Source organism: Chelonia mydas, chromosome 9 (genome assembly GCF_015237465.2).
Source record: "Chelonia mydas isolate rCheMyd1 chromosome 9, rCheMyd1.pri.v2, whole genome shotgun sequence".
In the NCBI taxonomy this organism is placed as follows: domain Eukaryota; kingdom Metazoa; phylum Chordata; order Testudines; family Cheloniidae; genus Chelonia; species Chelonia mydas.
The window spans coordinates 34,128,779-34,141,842 of NC_057855.1; the positions used below are offsets into that span (position 1 = coordinate 34,128,779).

At 42.1% G+C, this 13,064-nt stretch overlaps 1 long non-coding RNA gene across 1 annotated transcript; it reads right to left on the reverse strand.

The window, feature by feature from the left end:
* Positions 1-7,171: 7,171 nt before the first annotated feature.
* LOC122461643 lies at positions 7,172-11,699 on the reverse strand. Its single transcript, XR_006283708.1, has 2 exons — positions 10,230-11,699; positions 7,172-7,887 (listed from the first exon to the last, which is right to left on the reverse strand). It is a non-coding gene; the product is annotated as an uncharacterized LOC122461643 (long non-coding RNA).
* Positions 11,700-13,064: the final 1,365 nt, after the last annotated feature.

Here is a 13,064-nt window from a genome sequence, read left to right on the forward strand (position 1 = left end):
ATCTGAACCTTAATATTTACCCCTGTGGTTTTGTTGAAGCAAACAATCATGGCCAAGATCCTCACTTGATGTTATTTAGCATAGCTCTATTGACTTCAGTGGAGATTTTATAATGGATTTCAAGGAGTTGTGCTAATTTACATCAGTTGAGCACCTGGCCTCGAGTCTTAAATATTAAGCAAATATTGCACTGTCCTCCAACTTCTCTGCCTCTTATAATGAAAGCTTCTGATCTGTATTGAAAAAATAATTAAAATTAACTACCATAATCTTATATACCTGCCTTTGCATTTCTAAAGCACACATCTCTGTAATGTCTAGGCATGATTAATATATCTATCACACAATTAAGAGTACTGTTGTTCCAACCTTAAAAGAACTAAATGCTCTGCTCCTTTCCTTCTTCATTTTTCACTTCTCTCTGAAGGGTTATTATTCTTGTTACTTAGCAAATATGCGCAAAACTTCTACAGCTAACAGCAGCTTTTAACTTTTGCTTTCTATGAACTATGCTAATTCAGGAGGTTTTCAGGTTGCAGATGAACTTGCTTTTAATAAGAAAAGTTAAAAGCCAGCTGGACCATTGGCAAATGCTTTGGAAAGCAATGATTAGCTGGCAATTAATTTCTAAAATCCTTTCTTTCTGCAGTACAGGTATTATGCATAACAAATTAGATGTTACTCCCATTATAGTCAAAGGCAGTTTTGTCATTGACTTTGATGGGATTGGTCCCAACTTTACTTTGAATGTTATGAGTATATTTGCATGACTGTCACATTAGAATGTTACACTTTCTTTGAGAGAAAGAATACAATTTTTATTAAAAACATGAAAGTTTAAGGCTAGCACGTGAAATCCTGCCCCTATTGAAGTCAGTGGCAAAAGTCCCACTGACTTCACTGTGGCCAGGATTTCACCCTAGTCGGTCCATTTGACCATGGTTAACAGATGCCAGAAGCTGGGAATGGGTGATAGGGAGTGGATCACTTGATGATTACCTGTTCTGTTCATTCCCTCTGGGGCACCTGGTATTGGCCACTGTCGGAAGACAGGATACTGGGCTAGATGGACCTTTGGTCTGACCCAGTATGGCTGTTCTTATGTGGAGGTCTGGTCTACTCTACAGACCGACATCAATATAACTACATTGCTCAGAGGTGTGAAAAATGCGCATCGGAAAATCAGGCCACTTATATTGATTTAGGTACCTGATATTAGGCATTCAAGTTTTAAAATTAAGACTCCGACAGACCATCTGTGACAGAGTGTAACCCTCTGTCACACACCGTAAACACAATTGTAATGTTTGTACAAGTGTGCCTCTAAGATATTTAAACTCATAATTTCCTTATCAGTATGTCATAGAAAAATGCATGTAGCAGCATTACATGTGAAATTATAAACATAAGCCGAGATCATGACTAAAAGTATGTTTTCCAGAGAAGTCTGAGGAGTGGCCAAACCAGTTCCTCAGAGACAAAGGGCAAGCTGACACCTCAGCCAGGTATAAACCACCTCAGCCAGGTGTAAACCAGATGGACCATTATCTGCTAAGTGGACATTCTTTGGCAGGGAAGGGGGCAGAGGCAAAAATCTATATCTTAGCAAAGAATCAGCATGGAGTTTCCTTGAACACACACAGCTTGTTGCCTTGTTTCTGGCTGGAAATGCTTCTCAAAGGGAAGACAGAACTATAAAAAGAAGGGGAAGATACCCCTCTCTCTCCCTGCCCACTGCATTCACTACATCTGAAAAAAACAAGGGAAGTGGCCATTAGGCTTTGGAGGAGGGGTCCTGACCTAAAGCGTTTGGCAGTAGGACTGCTAAAAGTATGTGGTGCGAGAACTCTGCTTTTAATCTAGTAGTTTTTTTAAGTTAGGCACCAGTAATTGTTTTATCTTTATTTTTCTTGTAACCATTTCTGACTTGTGTCTCATTGGTTGTACTCAAAAATCTATCTCATTGTAGTTAATAAACTTGTTTTATCTAATCCAGTGTGTTCAAGTTGAAGTGTCTGGGTAACTTCATTTTGGGTAACAAATTGCATGCCTATTATCCCCTTAAAGGAATAACAGGCTTAATATACCTGTACTGGCCAAGACGGGGTGGACAGTACAGGACACGTTTCTAGTAGGACTATCAATCTCAGTTAACTCATACAATTAACTCAAAAAAAAATTAATCACAATTACAGTTTTAATAGCACTGATGAACAACAGAATACCAATTGAAATTTAGCATATCTGGCACGTAAATATCTTGGAACACCGGGTACAAAAGTGCCATGCAAATGTTTCTGGTGACATTGTAAATAAGTTTCTCAGTTTCTGGTGACATTGTAAATAAGAAGAGGGCAGCATTATCTCCTGTAAATGCAAACAAACTTGTCTTAGCAGTTGGCTGAACAAGAAGTAGGACTGAGTAGACTTGTAGGCTCTAAAGTTTTACATTATTTTGTTTTTGAGTGCAGTTATGTAACAAAAAAAATCTACACTTGTAAATTGCACTTTTGCAACAAAGAGATTTTGCAACATTTTGCAACAAAGAATTTTGCAACAAAGAGATCGTACTACAGTACTTGTAGGAGGTGAATTAAGAAATGGTATTTGTTTTTTTACAGTTCAAATACTTGTAATAAAAAATAAATATAAATTGAGCACTGTACACATTGTATTCCATGCTGTAATTTAAAATCAATATATTTAAAAGTGTAGAAGACATCTAAAAATATTTAAATAAATGATATTCTATTATTCTTTAATAGCGCAATCACACGATTAATCACAATTTTTTAAATCACTTGACAGCAGTAGTTTTTAAGGGGAAAATCTGGGATTGGGAGTGTGTTGGTGGGTCATCCTCTGGTACTCTTTAGGGCTAGTAAGAGCCAAAGTGTGTCTGAATGGCTACAGCACACAGATATAGTTGGGAGTGGCCGAACATGCTGGAGGCTGTTTGTGAGCAGTTCAGATTAGCAGCTACAACAACAAGGCATTGAAGCCTACCCCAGGTTACAGGGCAGGGGTCACACAGTTACTCATTGGTCTGGATTGTACCCTGCTATGTCATACCATTTTTTGGGCAGCATATATATAAAACTTAATTCCAAGTTAATTCAAACCCTATTTCATCTCCCAACAATGGTGTGGAGATATATTATGGTGCCTTTAAACTGTATACTTGACAGAACTGAGCAATCAAATGAATTTATTGCTGTAACTCTTACCCTTCCTCCCTTTTCCTGCTTCTATTGTTTGTTTTGCTCACATCTAACATTAGATTGAAAAGTCTTCAGAGCAGAGTTCTTGCCTTTTTATTTTGTCCTCTCAAGTGCCAAGTGCTATGTAAATAATAAGAATAATCCCTAGGTTTCTCAGGCTCTACTTGTCTCCTGCGCTTTCGCTTTATCAAATATCTTTTCTGTTCTCTTATCCTCAAACCCAAATGTCCCCTTCCTACAGCCTCTTTGTCCCTACTTCTGCAGTTTTCCCTCTTTGTTGTCAGCTTTAGGCTCCTGCAATTGGGAACATGCTGGTCAGCTGTTCATTTTAAAAGTACTTCATCCTAGCTGCACCTGCTATGGCCTTTAAAATTATTCATAATAGCAATAGGTAAATTAGCAATTTCTTATGCCTATGAGTTTCATTTTTTTTTTAAACAAAAAGCAAAATTTAAAAGCTAGTGCAGCCACAGGTCATCATTTCTGAAAGCCACATCTTTCATAATGCACAATATCAGTACATACTACAATTTACATTCTAAAGGAATACTTACCAAGAACAAAAGAAACAAAGATTCAAGAATGCACAGAGGCAATTGTGAGATGAAGCAAATTCCCTGTGCTTGTCGCAAGAATTGAGCTCAATAACGTCCATTTTAAAGCAATTAACCCAGCAGGCTAAGTGACAAGGAAAACAATCATGCTGGAAGATTAATGGGCTATTAAAACCATCTTGTCTCACTACTGATGGGCCTACAAAATTAAGCCTGAGATTAGGTGTATAGGATCGGGGCCAACTGCTGGTGCCATATTTGCATGTGAAGGATTCTTTCAAAATGTTAGCAAAAATTACAGCAAGTCTCTCTGATAGGAAAGGTTGCTATTACATACCATGAAAAAGTCAAACAAAAGCATAATACGCTAAGTGGTCATGTCTGGTCCCACTTAAAGAGATGTATTTACATTTTTAAATTAATGTAAATATTTCAACGAATTATTAAAATGCAGGGAAGTCATGGTAACATTTCTAGAAATTAGCAACGTTGAACCTTATTTCAATCAAGAAAATGTAGCTATGGGAAACAGTCAAATAAAAATGGTTGAATTACAGTATTTGTATTTAAGAATTTTTTTTTAAATGTTTCCCATGCACTGCCTTGAAATTAACCTAATGAAAGGGGAAATTATTTATAGTCCTGCGTTTCCCTATAAAAGCTCCTTGTAGGAAGCAGACTGCATTGTAGAGAGGAAGGAGTAATCACAGCAGTTTAATTTTCATTAATCCATAAGCAAACTTTGGCTAACTTTTTTAAAGCAAATTTTGAGTGCCTGTGCCAGGTGCTAGACTGACATGTCAGAAGACTGAAGAGCCCTGATTATTCACAGATGAAGTGTAGCACAGACATCAGAATACTAGGGTTCCCAAATTTGCCCTACTAAAATATTAAGAAACCCATTCCAATAGAAATCACTTTTACCGATTGACAGGGTAATTCATTTTCCATTTCTTTTCAATCCTTGGGTGCTAATTGTGACGGTGGGGTTACCACTCCATAGTGAATTGTTTTGAAACCTCCAATTTATTTCACATAGGCCTCTTAAAAGCTGTCATGATTAAAAACTTCCAGTCTGAGCTGGATTTGAACTGTGAACTTTGGTCTTTCATTGTTCTGAATCATTTTGATGCAAAGGGACAGGAAGAGAAAGATGGATCAGGAAAAGCAATTAACAGGAAGATATAAGAAGTGTTAGTTAATATAGGCCATCAGCTACTCCTAACATAGGTCAGCCCCTCTTCCAGTTCCTGGGTGTATAAGACAGACTCAGATTTCCTTACCAATATGTAACGTATGGACATTATTTTGAATCTGGCCCTAAACCAAGAGAAAATATTACTTGACGGGATAAATGAATGAGCAAAAGAAAACTACCAAGAAACCACTACCGTGAACATGTACAAGGCCAAATGTGTCACCTGAGCTCACACATGCAGTCACAGGCTAAGGCATTCAGAGCAGGAAGTGTTTTTCTGTAAAACTACATGGGGTGCTTATTGTGAATATGTGAGTTTGTAAAAACACCTTAAGGAAAGAGCTAGGGAAAGGAGGGGACAAGGATTAAAAGACACATAAGTAACACAGCTACCACTCTGAAATAAGTAACAAATCAGATCTTATTTCCAGATGATATTACAAGGACTCATTTTAGATAGAGAGGCCTACAGCTGTCCTCTGCCCAGCCATGCAGGCACGGCCGGCTCCAGGCACCAGTGAAGGAAGCAGGTGCCTGGGGCGGCCAATAGAAAGGGGCGGCACTCCATCAGTTATTGGGGCGGCACGTCCAGGTCTTCGGCGGCGGGTCCTTCATTCCCTCCCTTCCACTTCGGCACCTCCAGCACCAGCGTCCCGGGGCAGGGAATCACTCCGGCCCCTCGGGAGTGGTGCAATCAACCAGGCCAGCCACTGCCCCACCCGGGCTCCTTCAGGATCCACTTGCCTGGAGGGGCCCAGCCAAGCCCCCCACACTGTCCCTTCCCCCACGCCCCCAACTGGCAGAGACTGGCCAGGCTTCTGCATCGGTCCCAGGCAGCTCAGCTCAAGGGAGACAGGTGGGGTCCCACAGATGGTGGGAAGCAGAGACTGCCGGGAGCCAGAGGTGCACTGGGGTCCGGCCAGGAGGCAGAGAGAAGCCGCCAGTGGGCAGGCCGAGAGGAGCAAGTGGTGGGTAGGGTGTGGGGGAGCTGGCGGGATCTCAGGGTACAATGCAAGCAGAGCAGGCCGGGGCCCTTTCTGAGCATGGGCCTGGCTCCATGGCGCCACTGTAAACCCAGCACTGCTCACAAACGGCTTTCTGGGCATGCAAGTCACACTGTGAGTGTCTGTGTATAACTGAAGCCTTCCAGCCATAGTTGGGTTATACTCTGCTGCTCACCAGCCTTCATTATGCTGCAGGGTGACCCCAACGCTCCCAGATTTTCCCCCCTGCAGTGTATGTCTTGTACTGCCCAGCCTGCTCCTGGACAGTCCAACTATATTAAGTCTGTTATTCCTTGTACAGTACAGCAACATATACAATATACAGCAGCTTACCCCTTAAATAGAGTTATCCAGACACTTCAATTTAAACACCGGATTAAACAAAACAAGTTTAACAAAAACATAGATATTTAGTAACAAGAAGCAATGAGACATAAGTCAGAAATGATACAAGAGAAATAAAGATAAAAATGCTTTTTAAGCACCTAGCTTACCAAAGTAGGTACCAGAGTAGCAGCTGGGTTAGTCTGTATCCGCAAAAAGTAGGTACGTTTCTCACCACATGCTTCCAACAGCATTACTGACCAAACTCTTCAGAATCAGTGACTGCTTCTTTTGTCTCCTCAGGTGCAACAAGTGAGATGGATAGGGAGACAAAGGAGGGGTGAGAGGGTGTTTGCCCCTCCTTTTTATAAATTTCTGTCCTTCTTTGAAAAGGATTTCCAGCTGAGAAGCAAGAGACAGGTGGTCTGGTGGAGGAAGGATGGCCAGTTGATAGGTGATGGCCCATCAGCTTTGACGAGACCTGGAGGGAGCATCAGTTTGCCCTTTGTCTTTGAGAAATGGATTTAGTCACTCCTCAGACTTACCTAGGAAACACTTCAGTCATGATTTCATCTTATGTTCATAATGATGTTGCTACATGCATTTTACCATGATATTACTGGTAAGGTTTTTTTTTTCAAATGATACCTCACACCTTGCTCATAAGACATGCCTTGTACAAACATTACGAAAATGCTGTTTAGGGTGTAATTACAGGGGTGCATTCCATCATAGGTCCACAAAAGTAACCATATAATCCTTTCCATCTTCAGAGTGTTTATAGACATTAAGTAAATAATGTCATCTCCTGATGCCACTGGGATGAATGGGGGAAAGGGGGGCGTCGAAAGCTTTTCAGGAGGCCCTGCCTACAATTTAAGTTTTATTGGCATAAAGCATACAAGTGGTGCCAGCCAGTATCGTAACGAAGGAACAGGTGCCATGATTTCCATGGGGAGTTCCTGAGTGTGTCCATCTTGTAGTATTAGCCATTTCTGGTTCATCAGAAGGCAGTCACATATTGGGAGGGCAGTTCCAAAGTCTCTCTTCACTCCCAAAGCTAGACGTTTTCTTCTTGACTTTTCAGTGAGAAGTCTGTTTGTATTTGTGATTGCTCAGTAGTCACTTCTCATCTGCCCCCTTTGTGGTTGGACAGTGAAGATGAAAAGGGATCACAATTTCAAGCTCTCCTCTCGTGTTACAGTGTCCTTGGATTTCTACCAGGCCTCATGTTTCCCAGATTCTATTTCCAGTCTGTAATTAGAGACAGTCTGTTGCAGTAAGTTTGTCTGCAAAGGTGGAGCTTCTGTGCTGAGAACTGTACCACTAGAGGCTGTTGTGTGGGGTTTATTTCCCCACTCCCTGTCCATCCTTTTCATTTTAGCATGTGACCAAACCAGTTCAGAAAGCAATCATGGAAATGGCAGTTTTGTTATGGCTCTGGATGTTCACATGGTTAAGTGTTTGGAGCAATATGATGCAGAGTGCAGCCTGTCCTCCTGGCCTTTCACAAGAAGGCTGTTACAGGCTGCCTTTTAGAAGATCCTTGTGGGGACTTTTGGATGTGGCTCTGGAATCCTCTCCATCTGAAACAGAAAGAATAATTCACATTCCTTATCGTAGGCAGCAATACTAGAATAATGGGGAGCCATTAAAGGATAATGGTGTCCTTAGCGGATCTGCCATATTGGAATGTTAAGATGCAAGGCAGCCTAGAATTTTGGGAAAAGAGACAGGCATTAATGGAATTATTAGGAAATGATATGGACTAGAGTAATGCCCCTGATGGGAGAAAAAGTGCCTTCTTAGGATCCCAAGATCTGAATCATGGATTTTAGAGATGGAAAAACATTTTAAGTCATCTAGTCCATCTTGCTGCTATCTCTGAATTAAAGGGGGGAGGAGGAAGAATTGATGTTACAATTGATAAAGCTATAAAAATCAAAATCCATTTTGGGCAGTTTGTCTAAGTTAAAGCTATGAATACTGAAGTGACAGAAACTCATCCAGTTTCTCTGGACAGGTACTGCTTAATTTCCAGTACTAACATTTCTGTAAACTAATCCATTCTATGAGCTTGGGATGGGAAATTTTCTGTGTAAAGCATTTCCAAGTCTATTGCCTGGGCCCCTAGATCTTTTCCATTTGTTGATGGGCATTAACTCCATGCCATGTCAGGGGTGAGTTAAATAATGAACACTGAGTGAAGTCTGATTCTGTCTGTCGGTGCAAAAATACTAGCTGGAAAAGCAAAACAATGAGAATAAAGAGAGACCTTTGTTTCCCTGTGTTAATGAATCTGTCTTGTTGCCTCAGCAGCCTGATTTATGGAAACCACCAGTACCAGCTACTGTTGGGTTGCAATAGAACCAGATTTGGTGAAAAGAATTATAGATGACCTGACATACATTTTGACTGAGGGACATGTGATGTGAGAACAGACAATGGAAGGAGTTTAAAAACAAACAAACAAAAAAACTCCTTATATTTATCCACATCTTACAAAAATGCATGGATCCTCTCCGAAGCCCCCAGTAACAGGGTAGCTGGCCCATTCAATGAAACTGAGCTCAGCACTCCTGTTGCAGTCCACATGCTCCCACTTGGGCCAATTCAGAAGGCCTGGCAGCACCTCAGGAGCTATAGGAGGCCTGGTGAGATCCAATGAGAGAACAGAGCAGACTGAGTCGATCAGGAGTGAGGCAGGAGAGAAGAGAGAAAAGTGGCTCCTGGGAGAAGACTAAAGGTAGGAGAAGCAGCAAGAAAGAATTGCTGGCTAGTGTCCCCAAGTCAGAGAGCCAGGGCCAGAGGACTGAAGGTGGTGGCGACAGCAGCAGAGGGAGCAGCCTGCTGACTAAGCTATAGAGCCAGAGCCAAAGGCCGGAAAGGACTGAAGGAAAGAGGAGCAGCAGAGCAGCTTATCTGATGATGTCTCCTTGCTGGAGAGCTGGAGCCAGAGGAACAGCAAAAGGCGGATACTCCAGCAAAGAGGTTGTGAGAGCTCTGGGTGGGAAGAACAGAAGGGCTTAGCTGCAGCCTCATCCATGAGGTTGTGGTCTGAGGAAGAAGTTTCTTGTGATAGAACTGTAATAGGAAGGATTAATGAGACAATGTCCCATAATCATTTGAAGGCACAAGAAACACGATGGAATTGTTGAGAGCAGAAATGACTAGTACCAGGTAACTGTGGCTATCTAGTTGGAAGAGAGGACAGTGAGGCGTGGCAATGGAGTCTCAGTCTCTAGTGAAGAAAAACAAGGTTGGTGTCAACTATAATTTGCTGTAGATTTTCTTTCCCACGCCTATTTCTAAAAGTTTAGAATACAGAGAAGAGACTATGAAAACTGCTCTTTCTATACATCACATACCATTCTCCTCAACAGTGAAATTCAGCTATTCAATAGGAGTTTTGGAGAGTGCTGAGGGTGTTAAGGTCCCTTGAGCCTGACATTCACAGTATTATGCCCTCCCCCACACACACTTTCCTATTCTTCATTCATTTCATTTGTTTTTGTATCGAAGGCAGTGAGTCCAAGCCAGATCATCAGGAGAGGAGCCTTAGACACTCCTACACTATTGGGACAGTCAGGAGAAAAGGCTCCTCCAGAAAAGCTAAGTGACAAGCAGCTAAAGGTTCCCCCCCACCCTCTTTTTGGCCAAGAAAGATTTCATTCTGATTGGCCAGGCAATGAGATTTACATGAAGATCTGCTTTTCCATTAAAAATACATATGTGTGCTTCAAAGAGGCAGATCCACCCACCATTGTCACTTTACCAGAAAGAAGATTGTTAAAAGGAAGAAAGGTCCTTTTCCAAAAATGTGTCGGAGCGATGACTAGTAATACTGTAAATAACACTGAGCACAGGAAGGAAAATCAGAGGGCATTGTTGCATTTCAGTCTGTATCAGAGGCCTAAATACTACTTACCACTCACTTCTCTGGAGAAGCTGTGAGCCAAAAACCACAACCAAACAGCCCCGGAAAAGGGGGAGATCATAACAAAGTTAGTCTGACAAAAGGTCTGTTGTGGATGCTAGGCATGCATTCCCACAACATACGATCATCCTGCACCTTTGATTGACGGTGATCTCTTAACAATAAAGCCCACCTCTCCCCTTACTGAAGCCAGGACAGAATGTCCTTCTGAATGATAGTCACCATCTACAGGGAGAGATTCAGAAGCAGTAAAGGCTAATCTTGGCTTGCAAAAGAATGCACTTATGAGCCGTGCTGCTCTGTGGAGCCCCACTCACTGTGACTGGTTATTAGGGAGGAAAATAAAACTCATAATGTTAAAGGGGGGCAGGGGATAGAATAAACTAGGGCCACTTTTCCGTGAGCTGCCTTAACCAAAGCCTACATCACCAGTCTGCAAGTGCATCTTTCTTGTGCATGTCACAGTGGATTCCACACCTGCCAACTGGCCTAGTGAGAACTAAATATTTGCTCCCTGTTGGTAATGAAGAGTTTCCCATGGCTCTCTCTTCCAATGGAAAAGGGCCCTGAACATGCAGTGTTTTTTTATTCTGCCAGGGAAACATGGCTTAATCCGGGCAAACAAGGAAGAGAACAAACAAATGAAATGCCAGATCCCAAAGTGCTACAATAAACTAAACATAATAGGGCAAATCCCAAAGGCCTCCTTGGTTTCAGTCAGTCCTTGTTCAGGCAGGGCCAATTCCTGAAGGTGCTGAACACCTGGAGCTCATTTATTTCACCACACTACAGCCACAGCCCTCTCAGCTGCTAACCCCGCTCTTCTCCACCTCCTGCTACAGCCACATCCCATAATACTATGTACAGAGCATTTGGCCCTATGGAGAAGGGCAGCTGGGGAAGCTTTGTACATTTCAGAAGGGGTACAGACTTGTCACTAGACTGCATAGGGCCTGCAACAGGAGCCTTTCTTGAGTAGAGTGTTCGTCAAAAGTTTTAGTTATCTCAGTAGATAGGAGCAGATGGGCAAAGAAACTAACCACTACTAGCCGGCATCCCCGGGCTCCCACAACAGCCAGACCTCCAAGGCCCAGCTTGAGAAGGGAATTTCATCAATGCCACAGCCACTCTTGTAGCTTCTGCAGCAGGATGTTGAAAATCAATATCCCTGACCCCAGCCAGTCCTTGATCTCTGGCCACTGAAAGTATCCTCCCATCCCAAAACACAATTGTGGCTTATCTTTATGCTATTTCCCTGGGCCTCTTCGTACCCTACCATCTCAAGACTTCTTTCCCTACAACTCTTCTGAGGTTGTCCCTGCTTCCAGGGTTAGGATTTTAGAGCCTATTTCCACCCCTAGTTTTCTGCTCCTGGAAATCAATTGCTGTTCAGATGGTCTCCCTAAGACTCTCACTACTACCAACATCTCCTGTTTATAACCCTTCTCCTCTTTCTCCCTGCATCTGGGCTGCATCTGCAATTAGTGTTTATGATTCCCTGGGCCTCCCCTCAGGTGCAAATGTGAAGGTTAATTGGCCCCTCTTGGGCCATCTTAACCCCTTCACATCTGGTGTGAGGTGAACACCCCATCACAGTGTAAAATATTATGATGTCCTGATGAGTCAGTTTCCCAGATGACAAGAGCCTGAGAGAGACACATGTTTTATAAAATGGTCTGGAGGAAGTGCATGTACAAGCCTAACAGCAAAAAGGGCATTTTAAAGAGGACCCTGAAGTGGATGAGGGGGTCAATAATTGTGCTTTTATATATATATATGTAAACTAGGAGTTCCCTACAAAAACTTTAGCCCCTCGAATTAGTGTTTGTAAAACATTTTGTACATGAACAGAGTACCAGAAGTGTTTAGTATGGTGATTATTAGTTGAGTTTCTTTCCGGGAAGTGCGAGCTGTCGATTTTCAGAAGCTCTGAAAATTAGGCCACTTATTTAGGTGCTGACTTTGGGCATTTTTTGCTTCAGTGGTGCTATGCCGATTTATACCAGTTGAGATAGTTCCCCTTCTCTCCCTCTTTGCAGGAACTGCTAAGGGTACAGGATACATCCCGTATCAGAGATATGAAACTGATACTACGCTTGATCTTAGCTAAAAGACCAAGAAGATACTTGGGCCTTTTCTGGAAAGCACCATGTAATTTCTCTTCTATAAGAAAACCAGCTATTCTAGGTGGAGACCCAGTAACAGTGGTGTGCATTGGACTCTTTCAATACTTTTTGGGCGTTAACTGCTGCAGCCAAACCATGACAAGTTTCATTGTGATAACTGAGTTTCTGGCAGTAGCCAACGTGCAGAGGTGAGGCAAGCCAGTGAGTCAGGATGAAAGTAAGGTTTTTCTTTTTTTAAATAACAAATGACAAACGGACAAAGTTAAGCTGTCAAACACTGGTCATTAACGAGAGTGGTCCCAGGGCAGTGGCTGTGGTCCACAGTTGCTAGACCAATTAGGAGAAAACGACATGTAATAATGAGGAAGAAGAACTGAATAGTCTTGTTCATTCAGTCAAGCATATAGCAGTGTCAATTGCAATCTTAAAAATCTTATAATCACAACAAAAGTGTACAAGCTGGACAACATTTTTAAGGAAGTCATCATATTTAATCCAGCACCATAGTAAAAGATGAACTACAAATTCCAGGATGAAACTTTCTGGTGCTCAAGAAAGAGTGTTTTCAGTAAAAGGCCCCCCATCTGTAGAACTCCGATGCTAAGGAGCGGAATGGACTCATAACTCACTTGTTATTATTAATTATACTTTGTACTATAGTAGTGCCTTGAGGCCCCAACCCTGTTGTGGTAGGCAGTGG